At 45.5% G+C, this 18,384-nt stretch overlaps 1 protein-coding gene and 1 long non-coding RNA gene across 4 annotated transcripts in view; both read left to right on the top strand.

Moving 5' to 3' along the window:
• The window catches only part of LOC112551570, a 21,576-nt gene extending 4,496 nt beyond the window's left edge, over positions 1–17,080 (top strand). The window contains exons 2-3 of the long non-coding RNA XR_003095872.1: positions 16,387–16,512; positions 16,955–17,080. This is a non-coding gene — a long non-coding RNA (uncharacterized LOC112551570). The remainder of the gene's footprint in view (positions 1–16,386; positions 16,513–16,954) is intronic.
• The window catches only part of CAP2 (cyclase associated actin cytoskeleton regulatory protein 2), a 76,770-nt gene that overhangs the window by 14,504 nt on the left and 43,882 nt on the right, over positions 1–18,384 (top strand). The window lies entirely within an intron of this gene.

The raw sequence follows: 18,384 nt of genomic DNA, 5'->3' as shown, positions 1-18,384 counted from the left end.
TTCAAATATTCCCGCCAGTGGCTCTGCAATGATGTCGGCCAGTGCCTTCAGCACCCTCGGATGGAGCTCATCCGGGCCTGCTGACTTAAAGGCATCCAGTTCTTCCAAATGACTCTGCACCATCTCAGGGTCTATGCATGGTAGTCTGGCGCCTTGCTGCTGCCTCTCTACAACCCCAGTGAGAGACTTGTCCTGCCCCTCACTTAGGAACACTGAGGCAAAGAACTCGTTGAGGAGTTCAGCCTTGTCCCCTCTGTCCGTCACCAATTGTTTCTGCCCATTTAGATAGAGATAGGAGCAATGGCGTCAGGCTGCAGCAAAAGAAATTTAGGTTGGACATTAAGAGAAACTTTCTGCCCATGAGGGTGGTCAAAAACTTAAACAGACTACCTAGACAAGTAGTGGAATCTCCATCCCTGGAAATTTTCAAGAGCAGATTGGACAGACACTTGGATGAGATGGTTCAGTCAGGGATGATCCTGCCTTGAGCAAGGCACTGAATTAGATGACCTTGGAGGTCCCTTCCAGCCCTAGTTTCCTATGATCCCAAAAAGGATATTGGTAAATTAGAGGAAGTTCAGCAAAGATCTATAAGAACAAGATATGGAAAGGTGCCTTACAGTGAGATACTAAAGAAGCTCAATTTTATTTTGTCCAAGAGAAAGGTAAGAGAACTTGGTCAGTTTTGAAGAAGACTTCTAAAGGGCTCTTTAATGTGTTGGACAAAGATAAAACAAGATTCAGTGACTGGAACCTGAATTTGACAAATTCAGTTTAGAAATAGATGACACATTTTTGATGGTCAGGGTAATTTACTGCCACAATTTATTCAAGGATGTGGTATATTTTTGTCTCCTAGAAGTTTCTAATTAAGCATGAAATATGCTGTAACTCAACCAGAAATTGTGGGCTTGATGCAAAAACCACCTGATGAAACTGTATGGACCTTGCTAAGTCTTGAGGATCATAATCACCCCTTTTAACCTTGAAAAATGTATGAGTCCTGGTTAAGACCACCTCTGGGCATTAGCACAGTGCAAGCAATAAGGAACAATAGCAGTAGCAATAATAATAATACGCCAGTCTGGATTAACTCTTTGCTAAATTCAAACTTTCTTAACAGCAGTATTAAGAATAAAAGGCATTGATAGAAGAGAAGACAGTGGTAATGTTACTGAACTCAAAAATATGTGATTGTGAAATGAGCTCAAGTTTAGCACAAACTTTCATGCAGACCATAAGTAAACCATGGGATAGGAGAGTGAAGTTATTGCTGAGCTTTTTCGTCCCTTGAGCAGGAAAGGAGAGTGAAGTTATTGCCTTCACTGGGGAGGTGAGATCTTCACCCTACTCTAGTCCCTTCACACAGGGTAAAATGGCTGTGGCATAAAGTCCCCAAGTTGCCAAGGGAGGAGTCCAGTGCAGAAGGAAGTCGTAAGACTGGTAAGTCTTCACTGTGGCTGCCATATTAATTGGGTATGTGTGGACACCTTGAGTTAGCTTTAAATTAACTAGCTCTGGTCATGCTAGCAGCATTGCTATGGCAGCCCAAAGCTTGGGAAGAGCTAACGGAGTATATTTACCCAGCTTCTTGGGTGGATTTTGCAGCCTGCATTAAACTGCATCCATCCTACACTAAGCTGCATGGTTTGTAGCACCTAGCTAGCTGAAAGTGAACACAGGTATCCGCAACTTAAGACTTCCTTAAAGAATACAAGCTACAGCACGGGAGGTTTGTTAGGGGAAGATGGGGGAAGTATGTCATATTGGTGCCCTGTGATCTGCAGCCCGTAAGGGAGTGCTGAGAATCTCCCATGACTCTTCAGGTATGAACCTCTTCTGCCCAAAAGTTTGTGTAGGTGTAAAAGTATGTGAAAGTCAGGTTAACTGCTACTCCTTCTGGGCTGCACAGTCTGTGCTTCTTATGGAGTCTTGGCCAGAAAAATAAAGCTGCCCTGTTCCAGCTAAAAATCTGAGAGAAAATGCCAAAGGTAACCTTACTCGCTCTTCCTGGCATAGGGAACCCCCCTGAATCTTGTCCTTCCCAGCTCCTTGCACCAACATTAGATGGTAACTCTTTGTGGTATTAATGGCTTTCACAATGAAGGAGGGCATGTTATAATTTTTCATTTTAGAGCTATTGCCCAACTCTTCATGCTGTGCATAATACAACTTCTCATGCTCATTTTTTTTTTTTGGTAACAAGTGGTATGTGCGTGTGTGTGCATGATTGGAGTCATTTGTTGTTATGGGCTATGAGCAAACCTTTTAATTAATTTTTAGTCTCGTTCTCTCCAAGAGCCATGTGTCTGCACAATCCTTTCCCCTCCCTTGCCTCTCTGTATTGTTAGTTGTTGGCTGCCACTGTTTGTGTGTAAAGAAATGCTTGGTTTGGAAACAGAGAGTTTTGTGCTTTGTAGTCAGCAGAAATGCTAACAATGAGCTCAGAATCTGGCTGTTCCATCAGTTTCTAGTAAAAAGGAGTTTAGTGAATAATGAGCATTATCAAACCATAAGAAAGATCAACGTGCTGTTTGAATGTTGTTTTAAATAAGCTGGGAGGGGTGCAGGGTGTCATGGAAAGAGTTTGTGTTGTAAATGTGTATTGTGTGCTCTTTCCTGAATGCTGGAGACTGATCAAGGTAGAATAATCCTATTATTGCCACTGTTAGCATATAGAATCTATCAACTAAGCTACATCATTTTATAGTTAATTTGTTCTTGGTAAAGAGAGGCCAATACAATTTTTGCTTGTTTGTTTTACAAATGTTAATGTCACGTTTTACCCCCAAACCAGGACTCTGAAGTAAGTAGCTGCAACTGAAAACTTTCTATAGTCTCCTATTTAAAGAATGACATTAGTTCAGATTTTGCCCTCAGTCCCATAACTGTGGCCCTGGAATCACTCCACTGGAAGTCAGTGGAGTGATTTTTTGGATGTATATTGGCAGGGAATTGGGCATGCCTGGACGTTCATTAATGCGCTTTAGGTAATGCACATTAAATCTAGTCCCTCCACTGTAGCGGTACAAGTAAAAGGTGCATTAACTATTTCAGTGCTCATTAGGTAAAGAGCACTTTTTGGGACACTTCAATGCGCATTAAAATAGACTAATGTGCATTAAAACGCACATGTAGATGTGCCCACTGACAGGTGAATTTGGACTTCTGCATTTTTTCTGAAAAGGACCAATGTAACAGGCTCTGAGGGTGAACACGCAAAAGAGATGCTCATTAGGTTTGTAGTCTGTACTAAAAAAAAGCCTAAATTGTTTAAACAAGTTGGGTACTTCAACCCATACTTAAATACCTAAGATAACTATTCTGCTTTTTCAGAGATGCTGTGTACCAGGACCTCCTAGCCAATGGAAGTTGTAGGTAATTAGCAGCCCCTCTGAGAATCTTGCTACAGTTTAGCGTGCCTAATCAAGCTCTTAGATGCCATGACTTTGAACTTTTTGGCTAGGGATAGACATTCAAAAAGCCAGAGCCTGAATTGATTCAATCTTTGCAGGCTTGTCTAACCTGCCTAGGTTGAACTGATTTGCAACTGTACAGACATTCCCTCTGGACTGAGGAAATGCTGGCACATGCCTGCAGTTGCTTAGGCCAGGCACCAGGGGGCACTAGAGCAGGCCCTTGGCTTCAGGGAAGCGGGAGGGGGGGCAGGCAGACCCCACTGAGGTGCCCTGGGGGCAGAGAAGGGAATAACCCCACTTCCTGCCCCCCCACCCAAGGGGCCCTGTCGACCGGCGTCTGGCTGTGCCCTTGCCCCACCACTACAGTGACAAGGGAGCAGAGTTCTTGATAGGAGCAGCATCCCCTGTCACAGTGTCCAGGGATTGCAAGCCTCTTCCCGGCAGGCAGCAGTGCTGTGGGGCAGACAGAGCTGTGGTGGACTGCACTTGGCAGCACTGGAGCTTCGAGGGGGCCAGAGCCCTCCAAGCTGCTGCCACGGTCCTCAGCAGCTTTCCCTGCCCTGCATTGTGCCTCCCCCCCACCGGGAAAGGGCTCACACTCCAGGAAACAGTGATGGGATAATCCCCCTCTGGCGTTCGGCCCCCCTCCCTCCCACCACTTGCCCTGGGCACAGAGTGAGCAGCATCAGTGATAGCAGTTGGGTGCCACTGTGGTGCCCCAGGAGCAGAGGGAGGAATAACTTCACTCCCTGCCCCTCCACAGAAGGGGCCCTGCTGGCTGGGCTCTGGTCCTGCTCCTGCCTGGCTACCCCCTGCCAGGAAGAGGCGCATGCTCCCCAGACACCATGACAGGGGCTGCTGCCCCCATCAAAAACCCTGCCCCCTCACCACTGTAACAGTGGGGCAGAGGTGCAGCCAGATGCCAGCTGGCAGGGCCCCTCAGGCAAGGGACAAGGAGGGGGTTTATTCCCCCTCCCTCTGGTGGAGGGGGCAGTAAGGGGCTTATTTCGCCACTTGCCCCAAGCAGGAAGTGAGCAGCAGCAGTGGTTGGGGTGGGCAAACCCAGCTGTGGTCCCCTGGGGGCAGTGGAGTTAGTGGGGGAATAACCCCCATCCCTGCCCCTTTGCCTCAGGGGGCCATGCTGGATGGCATCTGGCTGCAGTAGTGAGGGGGGAGCACCTGGCAGACCCAGCTCGGGTTTCTGCCGGTGGGACAGGGCAAGGGGAATTAAACCCCTCTCTGGCCAGTTCAGCCAAGGCTGCTGGAGCAGCCAGCATGGAGAAGTGCAGGTTCATGCTGGTGGGACAGAGGAGAGACAGGGGACATAAACTTCTTCCCTGCTCCCTTCTGGGCCAGCGTCTGGCCAAACATCCATCCCTGCCTGTCCCTCCTTGGCTGAGGAGTGGAGGGACAGGGCCAGCCCTGCTCCACTGGAGCAGAGAGCCCAGCCCAGAGAGCATACCGGGATGCTGGGGGACCCTGGTTTAACTTAAACCAAGAAGGTGCTGGGACAGGCATTGCATAAACCAGTCTGAGCATAATCAGGTAAGCCTGATACTACATTCAACCAATTTTATCTCAAGCCAGTTTCAGCCATTTTGAAACTAGTTTAAATGCACTGAATGTCTGTTCTGTTACTGGCTTAAACCAGTTTCTGATCACTTTGACTGGCTTATGTGTAATGTTTGTCCCTAGCCTTTAATATTTAAGCTTGAATTTAGGGCCTGAGATTCTTCCAAAGTGGCATATTTGGAAGCCAAATATTCAAATTCTAACACACTTACTTACATGAGTAGTAGGGGTGTGTGAAGTGGCCTGTATTCGATTCGGATTTGGATTCGGCCCAGTTCGGGGGACAGTGATTCGATTTGCCAATCACTGTCCCGATTCAATTCAGCTGAATCCGAATCTGAAGATTTGATTATGGTTTGGAGAATCAGCGATTTGGCCATAGACACAGCTTTATATGTTTTTTCTACATACCTTGAGGTACCAGTTTGTGAACGCTGAGATGGTGGGGTGGATGGAGCATCCCACAGGAGTTTGGCGATGGATCCAGAAGTGGACCAGAAGTACTTTCGGTCCACTTCTGGGTCTGCCACTGAGTGTGCGGGGGACCCCCCCTGCGCTCCTCTGGCTTGGAAATTGGCCATGGGGGGAACCTGGGTGCCCCCCCAGATCCAGAAGGCACCAGTCGCTGAGCCGGGGGGAGGGGGTGTCCCCCCCGTGCACTCCACAGCGGACCCAGAAGTAGACTGGAAGTGTTTCTGGTCCGCTCCAGGTCCACCGCCGAGCACACTGGGGACCCCCCCCGCTCCCATGGGACGCTTCATCCACCCCACCATCTCAGCATTCACAAGCTGCCTGGTACTTTGAGTTATGTAAAAAAACATATAAAGCTGCATCTATGTCCTAATTGTTGAATCTCTCTGAATTGAATCGGAGGCTTCCTGATTTGATTCGTATTCAAAGATTCAGCCGCTGAATTGGGAACATCTCCTCCAAATCAAATCAGCGACCAAAGCTTCAGACAGCCCTAATTAGTAGTGTCATTGATTCTAGCAGAGTCAGGGTGGATTCTAAGGGTCTGCTAATTTGAGGGTCCATGGTCCCTATTCATTTTGCAGGATATATACCTAGCCCTCTCCAGCTCAAGAATGCCACATAGATATTGTGCTAAGTACAGACAGTCAAAAAACCTGATGCTGAATTGATTCAATCTTCGCAGGTTAGTCTACCTATGTAGATTGAACTAATAAGCAAGTGAACAGACATTCACCGTTGATTCTGGAAATGCAGCCACATCCCTGCAGTGGCCCAGGCCAGAAGCCAGGGGGCACTAGAGCACACCTTCCTGCTCAGCTAGAGCAGACAGCTTGGGCCAAGGCTAGCATGTCCAGGCTGCAAGGGCAGGTGCGGGGGCTTGCAGGGGAGGTGCAAAGCATCCTGGGATGCTGGGGGATGGTGAGTGAATTTGAATCTGGAGGGGATTAAGGACAGAAGTTCAGTAAACTAATTTAACATAAATCAGTTAAGTCTGATAGTACATCCATCCAGGTTTATCTTAAATTGCTTTCAGCCATTTTGAAAGAGGTTTATACACACTGAACTTCCATTGTGTTACAGATTTGAACTGGTTTCCATTCACTTATACCGTGTCCCTAGCCCATGAGGGAAAGCTCCATGGGTTTATAGGCCTTTGCATGGGTAACTTCGCAGCACAGGACAATCAGGTCTCAAAAGAAAATGTAGAATTCTGCATTCAGGTTTTCAAGAATGAGGTGAGCCTGATTTAAAGATGCCTTTTCCAGCCTCTTTTAAGTCTTGGAGCAGTTTGTATCTTGTGTGGAATTTTTTTAACTATTTAAATTTCATGTGTTCAATGAATGCATGTGGTTCTTAATGCAAGCATGCAATTCCTACTAGAGATAGAATTTGAGTCCCTGTGTAGTTCAGTACTAGAAACATTAAAATGTTGGTGAAAAATAAGAAAGCATAAGCATGCAGTATCTTCTGCTGTTAAACTGTTGGAGTGCCCGTGATTCCCTTTTCCATTGTCATGCCAGTCACAACTGCCTCCAGTAAGAAGAGACACACACGACCTTTTTGAAGACAACTTTCTTCACCACTCTGCAGATGTATTTGCAGGCTGTGATGCATTTGTCCCTCCATCCCTTTCTAACCTTAGGACTAAATCCAAACAAATCACATCTGTGCTATGTTTATTCCCCATAATCTTTGACCTGGGGTCCGAAGGTTATTCCTGTAAAGTAGTTTTGTTAAATATTTTTCCACTTAGAAAATCACATGCTTTCTAGGTGGTTACTGTTTTATAGGATTAGCTTTTCACCTCAGGAATTTTGGGTTCAAACTGAAGGCAGATCATAAATGAAAGCAGCTATTGGCTGTTATCCAAATTACAAAGCTCATATCACTTGCTGTGATAGACCATCCTGAGCGATGGGAGGCTCACAGTGAGAGTGCCAGAAGAGTATGGCTCAGGAGTGGAGCGCTATCTCGGACTGTGCCGAGAGGCTCTGTGGGATACTCACAAACTAACTGACTGAGGCAGTGATGCTGTTAAGCATAAGCTGCTGCCCTGTGCAGGCTGCATCCTAAACGTAAAGTAGCAATGCAGCCCTTTGGGCTGGAGAGTGACAGTGTCAATTACCCAGCTCCTAATTTACTTAGCTGCCTGTGGCACCATTTGGATGCAATGGCACTGCTTCCAGTGTTAGGTGCAGCAATGCGGATGTCTGAAGGTGCTGCTGTCAGGGGCAATGTATTTTCCATGTAGACCTGGAAGTTATGCTTGCTGTAACCATCTGGTGTTCTTTTTTTATGACAGTCTCTAATTATAACTTGCAAAGTGCAGAATTTTGGGCTCTAAAATTCTGAAGGTAAGGAAATTATTTAATATGTTACTAGCCAAAGAATGGACACACTTTCTCTGTCTCTCTGTATCAGATTTTATTTTTATATATATATATATATAAGTCCTGTGTGTCACATCTGCTGGTGGTGTGTCTTGCCATCACTTCACTGACTTCCATTCAGCTTGAGTAGGGGTGTCAAATTCACCCCGAGCTCCAGGGTGGATCCAGACCTTGGCACTCTTCTTGGGCCACATCTGTGGGGCCAGGCGTGGCAGCAGAGGTCCAAGGGCAGCAGTAGGGGTCTGGTGGCTACAGGGCAAACAAAGACAGCCCTTGTTTCCCCACCACCCCGGTGATGGCCATGTTAGCCAGGTCCCAGGAGCCCAATTGTGACAGGCTCAGCTCCTGGCCCCATCTCTTCCCAACTTCCAGTAGCCTGGCAGGTCACATGGAACACCAATATACCCTGTGGGCTGTATAATTCACACCCAGAAGCTAAAACAATTTACACAAGCTGAAGGTCTGAGCCCATGCACTCTAGGATCCCAATACTGCCCCCAGCTTCTGTTTCAGACAGCATGTAGTAGGTGTGAAACTTAAGTGGCAGCCTTGAGTTCTTTGGCCTCTTAAAACAAATTCAAGGAAGAAGGGTATTTTAAAAAGCCCTTCATTCTGTAAATGTGTCATGTTTCAGGTATTGTCTGGACTGGTCATTTTCATGTTAAATTCTGCCAGTTTTCTGAGCTGCTTCAGAATTTTCAGTTGTCAGTGTGCTTTAGACTTTTTTAAGGACAACGGACAACTTTATAGAAGTTGAGAGGAGTTGAAGTGGAGAGAGTTGCGAATTTTGACTACTATGCAAGGACTTTGAAGCATTCTGGATTCGGGAAGATTAGAGAAGTAATACTGGGTTTTAGGTCCCAGCAAAAAGTTGAGGCTTTGGGTTCTAACTTTCTCATTCTCCATGGTGGGCAGAGGCAAGTGCTGTTAAAAATGTCTTTGAAGGATTTGCACTCTAATTCCTCACCCCAGAGATGCTTGACACTAAGTAAGTGTTCCATTATTGCTTTAGGCTAGTATTCAGCCTTTCCTTCAATGCTGATGGACAAACAAAATAACCAAATGTTCTTGCTACCAGAATTAATAATGAAATAGTAATGCTGATGTTCGTTTGGATTCGAGTTAACGTTCCATTGAGTTGATTTAAAACAGTTCACATCTCAAAGGTGCAACATTTGCAACAGTTGATGGATTTCCAAGGAAACTTCACTATGTGGAAAACAAGGAACAGGTATGTTTCTGTAACTTATGAGTGAGAAACTCCTGTTCCTACCTATAATGTGTATTTCAAATAAATAAGGAAGGTGACAGACAGGCAAGCAGGGCTTTACTATAGGCAGTTTTCACTTGTGGGCCACATCCACACAAGGGCATTATTGCTAAAAGTTCCTCATCACTAATGATGATGCTGATACATACAACTCTGTCAATACTCATGTGTCCACCATCACTACCAGCTGGTGGGAAATGTTAACCAAAATATCAAAATAGCCACTGCTGTGGATATTACCCCCCCACCTTTCATAAACCAGTGATTTTTCAACCAGGATACCATGACAACCTGAGGTGCCTTAAGATCCTTTCAGGGGTGCCACAGAGTGCCACATAATGCTAGTACCATGAGGTGTGCAAATGTGTTTCACACGATAAACCCATAGATTTCAAATAGGAATCCACAGTATTAAAACATTCTGACCTGTTGTGTTCTTTCTGAGTTCTTTGCAACAGAAGAATTATTCTTATTATTTTTCTGTAATCAAAAAAAAGAGTGAAAAGTAGGAGCTGGCATTTTCCGAGGGGTGCCTTAAGTCTATCAAGAGGTGCCTTGAGTCTCTCCAATGGTGCCTTGAATCTGTTGAGGGGTACCTCAAGTGTAAAAAGTTTGAGAACCACTACCATAAACAAACATGACTAAATACAACTGATTGGCGGTAGGCCAAGTATCTGATGGAAAATATACAGGCAAATATCTGGGGTGAAACTTGTCTCCATTCAAATCAGTAGGAAAACACCCTGTTCATTCTCCACCTAGTGACGTGAATCAGTGGAAGACGGCAGTTCTGTTTGCTCTTTCTTCTCCCTGGTCCAGTGTGGTTAGAAACGGAGTGTTTAGAGAACTCCTAATTCTTTAGCATTTGGCTCATTTAAAAAAAAGCCCTCAAAACAATTATTTAGCAGTACAATATAAATATTGTCTCTACAGCTGTGCTGAATAGTTTTCATGTCCATCATTAATCAAAGCTCCATTCTTTCTCCATGTCTTACTTGTGCTGTTGAAGCATCATCAAGTCAAACGTTTCAAAGAAGAGACACTCCATATGCAAAGGGACTGTGGAAAGCAGAAAAACATCTTGCTGGGATCCTATGACCCCAGCTGACTTCCTGCTCTTTGGGCGGGGGGCTGGACTCGATGATCTTCCGAGGTCCCTTCCAGCCCTGATGTCTATGAAATCTATGAAATCCAAGAGGCAAAACCATGGTCTCTTGCTGGGGATGGCTTGCTTCTTTAAAGGAAAGAATGGGTTTTGAGCTCATGGTAATACCATGGTCATCAGTCTGTCAGTGTGGTCTTTTGCTATAATGTGAATAATCTGTCTTCAGTGGCATCTCATTAAGCCAGTATTAATTCAGTTAGGTGATGTCAGGCCCTGGTTATATATTTTGCAGGTTTCTAGGTATTTATGTTACCCTGTTGCCATATTGGCTAAGCCCTCGCCAGTTTAAATGTGTTCATCTTTACCAGGCCCTTCACAGGGAGGGAGGTGCTTATATTCCTATTTTGCAGGTAGGAAATCAAGGTGCAGGGAGACTAAGGGCCAGATATAGAACAAGCAAATATGTCCCTAAAGTGCAACTGAGGTGGAATTTAGGCATCTAAATAACAAGAGAATGACTGAAAAATCTATGTATAACTGCTTAGATGTCTGAGTGTCCGTAGACACCAGTGTTTTCAGGGCTTGTTTGGGTTTCACAAATCGGACGTCTCCATGCTGAAGTCCCCTGAGAAGCTGGATTCAGTCAGCATGACAGTAGAGCACAACATGACAGTAGAGCACAGCTGACAGTAGAGCACAGCAGGCCCAGCCATTTTCATATTAAAACACAGCTGGAGGACAAGGTGGGTGGTGCCTGCTAAACTTTGACAGTACATTGGTGGTCTATGCACTTGCCCAGGAAGTGAGAGTCCAGCCTGCAAGGGTTCCAGCTGCATCTGCCACCTTCCAGGAGAGTGCTCTGACCAGCCCATTAGGGGGTAAGTGGATCCATTCTTCTCTCCTCCTGTTTAAACTGGGTCACTGAGCGGAAAGAAATGTGAGTTTCATCAGGCCAGAAAGAGAGCAAGCAAGGCGTACGACTCTAGCTCAGTCGGGAGGGCTTTGACCTAGGAGGGGAGAGCTCTGGGTGATGGCCTGTGCTCCCAACATTTTATACATTTTGTCCAATGACTCTTTAATGCAGAATGCGTAAGTTCAGACAGGAACCCAATGCAGAGCGTATAAAGAGAGGTATCTGGGTCATGCTGGAAAATTAGTCTCTCACTTCCTAACTTGAAAAAGACTTGGGTTATAATCAGCTTCTTTTAGCTGAGTTGGGGTTTTTATGTGTGTTTATTTGTGGAATTTGCTTCCTTTCTGTGGCTAGTGGAACTCCGTACTGGCTAACAGTGTCCATATTAAATGAAGTGTTTGTATTAAATGTACAAGCAGAATTTACACTGCTTCAAATATCAAAGCACCGGATTCCTGGGGCAAGAGATGGACTTAGAACAGGAGCAGGCAATTATTTTGGGTGGAGGGCCGCTTACTGAGTTTTGGAAAGCTGTCGAGGGCTGGATGGGTAGCCCCACCCCTTGACAGGTGCCCTGCCCCCTGGTCACCATCGTGTAACTGGAAGTCCCGCCCCCTAGCCCCTGACCTTTGCCACCAGAAGTCCCTCCCCTTGCCCTCAGAAATACTCCTTTCAGCAAGGGGTTTTGCCATCTCAGAACCAGAAAAATACCAAATTATATTCTAAAAACTGAAATCTACATTAATTAATTTGATTTAAAAAATATTTTTGTCCTAGTTTTCATGTGTTTGTGTAGTGTACATAGAGGTGATTGCACAATAGCTTAAAATGAAGTCTTACTCCTGTATATTGTGGGGGTGGTGAGGGGCATGGGAATAGGTTTGTGGGGGGGCAGTTAGTGTGTGGGTATGTGTGGTGTGGAGGAGGGTGTGGGTGTGAGTGTGGGGTGAGGGAGCATGTGGGTGTGTGTGTGGATATGTGGGGTGTGGGGTTTCTGGGGAGCTGTGTGTGGGGGAGGATGTAAGGGGCGTGGGTGTTGGTGTCTGCATGTGTATGATGGGATGTGTGTGTAGGACTCACCCTGTGAACACACACAGACACATAAACATGTACACACATTTTCTATCTCCCTCCCTCACTGCTCACAAACATAAGTGCGCGCACGCACATGCACACAGTCTTTCCCTCTCCCCCTTCCCCCCTACACACACAGAGTCTCTCCCTCCCTCATTGTTCTGTCTCTCTCTCCCTCTCCCTCATTGCACGGACACACACGCACACATGCACACGCCCTCCCTTCCGCTCCTGGCCATGGGGTACTGGCATGGCCCCATGCTCCCATGGTCCAGCCATGCAGCCACATGGTGCTGGAGCAGCCCAAAAGCTGTGGCAGGCAGAGACTTCAGGATGGGGGGTGAGGGTTGGGGGGCAGGGCCAGGCTGGCTTTGTTGCTGGCTCTTGCCAGTTCCCCCTGGGTCCTCCTTCCCCTGGGTCCTGTCATCTTTGACAGGCAGCCAGGAGCAGATAAAAATATATTTTCTAAATATTTTACGGGCCCCGCAGGCCAGATAGAATGGCCTGGCAGACCAGACTTTCCCAGTGGGCCATATTTTGCCCACCCCTGATTTAGAACATCCAAGGCCAGGTTTGCACTAGAGAACAGACGCATTCAAACAGAACTGGTTTAAGTGTAAATGGCTTGGTATTTCCTTTTCAATTCACATTCTGAATAAATGTGTCCACATTAGCACACTTCCAATGTGGTATCCTCCCCAGCTACCTTTCCTGTAGTCTGTGACAATTCCTAGAGTAGTGAATTGTAGGAAATATTTAAAAAGTTACAGGTGTACTGTGAGTGTGTGGGCTGAGCCCTTGTCATTAGGGCAGTAGCGTCCCTCTATGTTGGCTCTATAACATTTTGTTTTGAAATAGTCTTTAGATTGACTAAAAGGAAGTTTAATCCAAATGGTCTTGGAACTTCTGTACACCATTTGGAATGTGTATGTGCAGATGTGAGGCATTTTACAAGCCTGCTGGAGGGAGAGTGGGGTGACAGTTCTTTGAAGCAGTAAAATCATCTGACGTAGGCCTAAAAAGACAGGGACTTTGCTGGATCAAGAAGAGATGTGAATTCCTGAGCCAAAGGCCCTCCTCAGACAGCGTTGCCACCAGCCGCTGCAAAAATGTAAATACCCTCCAGTCCAGATGTTGTAGACATATGTAATGATAACAGCCTAAATTTTAGCCAGCATGAGCCCACTTATATGGAATTGTAGGTGCACTTCCAATAGCATTTAAAAATACAACACCGCATATAGTCCTCCTTATGGGTTCATTTATTTCATCTCTTAAGTCAGCTGTTTTGGTTGGAGCTGACAAGCATGTGAGCTAAGAGTACACGTGTTGCTTTTCATAGTGCCTTCTGAAAGTTCTGGCGAAAACCAGGGTGCAAGCCTTTATAGATGTAAGAGCTAGCTCTATGCTGTTTTACTCTGTTGTATTTGCATCAGATTTTCAAATCTGCTCACAGGCAACAGTTCCCATTGGCACTAAATAGGAACTGATCTCACTTTATAATCCAGCCACTTTTTCCGATATCTATATGGGAGCTCTTGCAAGCTGGGTTCTTTTGTTGTTCTGGTCTATGTACGTGCGTCTGAGCAGCTGTCTCCCCAGGAATCGGCTGACAGGATTCTGTACTAATTTCTGCACACCAGCAAACTAGATTGCACAGTTATGAGACCTGTCATTGGTAATTATCACTAGGATTGTGCTGAAGAGCAGCTCCTTCTCTCATTGTAGGTTATGGAAGAACTAAAGACTTCAACAGGAAAGGCTTGGGGTTTTGTAAGGCTACTTGTAGCAATTTTCCTCTTCAAATCACTTCGTACTCACTAACCCATGCAACCCACCAAAAGTAGGTGCTTAACAGGGGTGTGTGAAAAGGGCCCGAATCAGATTCAGCCCAAATCGGGGACAGTGATTTGATTTGTTGATTCGGATCACTGTCTCTGATTTGATTTGACTGAATCCAGATCTGAAGATTCAATGTGATTCAGACATAGACAGTTTTAAATGTTTTTTCTACATACCTTGAGTTACCAGTGCAGCTTATGAACACTGCGATGCTGGGGCAGATGGAGCGTCCCACAGGAGCTCAGGGGGGCCACCAGCGTGCTCAGTGGTGAACCTGGAAGTGGACTGGAAGTACTTCCAATCCACTTCCAGGTGCGCCAGGGAGTGCACAGGGGGCCCCCTGCACCCACCTGGCTTGGCAATCAGCCATGGGGGGACCCTGGGTGCCCCCCCCCCCGACCCAGGAGGCACCAGTCACCAAGCTAGGGAGGGGGGTGTGTGCAGGGTGGGGGGGTGGGCCTCTGGTGCACTCCCCAGCGGGAGTGCTTCTGGTCCACTTCTAGGTCAGCTGCCAAGCGTGCCAGGGACAGCCCCCCGTGCTTCTGTGGGACACTCCATGCACCCCAGCATCACAGCATTCATGAGCCACCTGGTACCTTAAGATATGTAGAAAAAACATTTAAACCTGTGTCTATGTCCAAATCGCCGAATCTTTCTGAATCTCTCCGAATCAATTCAGGGGGTTCTGATTTGATTCAGAGAGATTAAAGGGTCCTCTGATTCGATTCGGATTCAGAGATTCGGCCACCGAATTGGGCTGAATCTCTATCAAATCGAATCAGGGACCGAAGCTTTGCACAGCCCTAGTGCTTAGTAACAATGTACTCTCATTTCTGTTTGACTGGTGGGAAAACTGAGGCAGAAGAGTTGACTGCCCAAAGACCCACATCAGAACTGGAATTAGAATACAGGGGAAATAGGGTACAGGTTAGAATAAAGGAGCATTCAGGCCCATACCCTTTCTGTTAATTGTACTGCCCCTTCTCTTGTAATGGAATATTTATTTAATTTTTGAAGAAATGTAGAGGAAATTGCTAGGAAGGGGAAGTGTTTTGGGGAACTTGTTTCCCCTGTAACATTCCTTAGTTAAAGGTATAAACCCTGCTGATTGTGAAATCTATGTGCACAGACATGAAGAGGCTAAAAGTTTCTGGAGGCCAACTAGCTGTTGTTTCAAAACATGCCTATTTCACCCTGCAGAGAGTTGTAAGTTTATATCCCATTCTGTTAACACAAATCTAACAATGGTTACTCATACATTTGTGACCTGCAGACTCATATTATTTCTGAAGGAAGCTTAAAAAAAGTAGCAAAGCTTGATCCAAAATGTCACAGCCCATGTGCTCAACAACACAAATTATTGGGGACACATCACCCCAGGCTCAGTGCAGTGTGATTGCCTCCCATTGCATATGGAATCCTATTCAAGATCAGTTCCTTGTAAGCTGAGCATTCTCTGTTTTTGATAAAACTAGTAGGTAGCCATGAGAAGTGTAAAATAGAAACTCGAAGACTAGGAGGCAAATAAAAAGGTAGCTAACTGAGAATATAAGACCATTAGTATAACATGAATGATCTCCTGTGTTACTGTGAAGGGATATGTAGAATGACAGCAGCACACTTCCAGACAGAGTAGAACTCTAGGAGGCCTATCTTTCACTGTTATTAGAGGAAGACAGAATCAGATAACAGTGACAGCAGAAGGTCTTCATGAGAAGATACTGCATTAAATGCTGCATTAAATGCAAGAGCTATGCTAATGCAACCTTTTGGTTGAGATTTAAATGCTCAGGCCAAGAATTTGAGCTTTATAATTCAAACAGCAGTCTAGTCTCTGGGGCTGAAGGCATCCTTGGCATACAGTAATTCCACTGAAATCAGCAGCATTACAGCGCAGACTTAAATTGGCTCAGAGAGTATCTGGCATTACTAGATATAGTGTTAAAGTTAACTTTCATGCACAGTGTGGCTGACTTACTGTTGCTATAACCTTGACATTCTGTACTTACATGTGTTTAAAATCTCAAGCCAGAATTATATTCCCATTAGTTTGTACATTTAATTTTTTGGTCTATTTTTAGAAAGGACTGGGGGAGAAACTTGAACAATAAAGGAAAAGCAAAGTATTGGTCTGTACATTCTTATTCAAATGTACAATTATGAAGTTAATCTAATAGTTTTCATAGTTCTTATTTAGGTCTGTGTAGAATTTATTAACTCTTTTATGTCTGCATTGAATCTCCCTGTCAGTAGTTAGTTTGCATCCTTCTAGTTAGTGCAAATTTTTGATATTATGTGTTAAAACATATAAGACTTCTTTCTGCAAGAGGCTGAGAACATCCTGGAAGGAGCTGAACTTCTGCACCTCTGTTGTCTTCCAAGGAAGTGGAGGATACTCAGGCTGGGGACAGATATTCAAAAAGCCCAAGCCTGAATTGATTAAATCTTTGCAGGTTAGTCTAACCTGCAGAGATTGAACTGATTTGCAAGTGGATAGACATTCACTTTTGATTCAGGAAATGCATTCACATGCCTGCAGTGGCTCAGGCTAGAAGCTGGGGGGTGCTAGAGTGATCCCTCCTTTCCTTTCCACAGTGCTGAGCTCGGGGGGTGGGGGCATGACCAGGCCCCGGCAGGGCACTATGATTAAACCCCCACCCTGGCCTGGACAGTCCCCAGCCACTTTGTACCTGAAGGGGGAGGGGGAAGCAGCCCTTGCCAGACCATTTCCCGCTCGCTGCTCAAGGGGCAGGGAGTGTTGCCAGACCTTGGCCCCCGGCTAGCACTCTGAGGCAAACGGGGGGAAGAGAGGATTGCTTGCATGCAGTGCATGCATCTGTTGATGATACTGAGCTTTTTAATCTCCCTTTCCTTGCTTCTTCATATTGTCTGCAGCAAACTGACAGCACTCATAGGCTCCATGTGTTGCAAACCAGATCATTTCTCACACCTGTCTCTGTCCCCTGTTGAACACTGACAGATTGCAGCCTTTGAAGCAAGCAAGCCAGCAGCCAGCAGGAAACTTATCAGAACACAAAGAAAACAAAAGCTTCTCTCTCATTGTCTCAAGCTCTTCTTAAACAGCTTTTTCCAAGGCATTTGTAAGGAAGAACAGGGGGGACATTACCAGCTGACCTGTTGATTAGTTCCCAAAAGCCCTAAGCGAACACTGTTCTGTTTGCCTTTCTTCCAGTGAAATTGGAGACGTACATACGCAGGCATCTCTCAGCATTAGCTAGCATGGGAGTGGCATGGCCAAATGCCAGCTAGGGTCCATGCCACTGGGGTCCCTGCTGTGGGAGAGGTGGGATCCTTGTTTGAGCAGTGAGCAAGGGGAGGGTGGGGCAGGGGGAAACCAGGAAGACACTGCTGTGCCTGCAGTCTCCACCCCTTTCTCAGCCAGCTGGAGCTGTGGCTGCGGGGAGATGGACAAGTCCAGCCCTGCTCTCTGGAGCAGACAGCCAAGCCCAGCCCAGGGTTGAAAAGCATGCTGGTATGTTGGGGGACTCTGATTTAACTTAAAGTAGGAAGGGGTTTGGGACAGAAGTTCCATAAACCAGTTTGACCCAAATCAAGTTAAGTCTGAAATTACATTCAACCAGGTTTATCTTAAATCGGTTTCAGTCATTTTGAAACTGGTTTATGTGCAACAAACTTATGTTCTGTTACAGGCTTAAACCAGTTTCTGATCACAAATTGGTTTATGTATAATTTCTGTCCCTGGCCTCGGTATTCTAAGACATTGGGTTTAGGGAATAACCTTAAGTTTCTCTGAAGGGTTGTGATGTAGCCTTTCTGTAAATACTTTTCCAAATGGAACTCGAAGTATGCAAGTCTGGTCAGTATATTTTGTAATCTGAAGAAGGAAAAATCGTATCAATCATATAGTTACAAATTGTTTGTAGACAAATCAATGTTTCTCAACTGGGGTGCTACAGCACTCCAGGGTACCATGACACCTTGAAGTCCTGGGAGAACCTTTTTTAGGGTGTTTTTCAATATTAGCACTGTTAAGTTTGCAAACACTTGTATATGTTTCCCAAGGTCAGCCTAGATTAGAATCCACAGTGTCAAAAATATGTTAACCTGTTGTGGTCTTTCTGAGATCTTTACAATAGAAAAATTGCTCTATTGTTTTTCCAGAGTCAAAAAAGAGTGAAAACTGGCATTTTCAATGGGTTCCTTAAGTTTAACAAGGTTGGCAACCACTGTGATGCACTGAACCATTGGTCTATTTTCACTAGTCTGTGTTGGTACAGTGATTTGGACTGTCATAGAAAGAAAGACGCCATCATGCTTGACTTTGAGCCACCAACAATATAGAT

This window comes from Alligator sinensis, unplaced genomic scaffold (assembly GCF_000455745.1).
Source record: "Alligator sinensis unplaced genomic scaffold, ASM45574v1 scaffold743_1, whole genome shotgun sequence".
Taxonomy (NCBI): Eukaryota; Metazoa; Chordata; order Crocodylia; family Alligatoridae; genus Alligator; species Alligator sinensis.
Note: the sequence above shows the minus strand (reverse complement) of the source record. Positions and strands in the feature narration are given on the sequence as shown.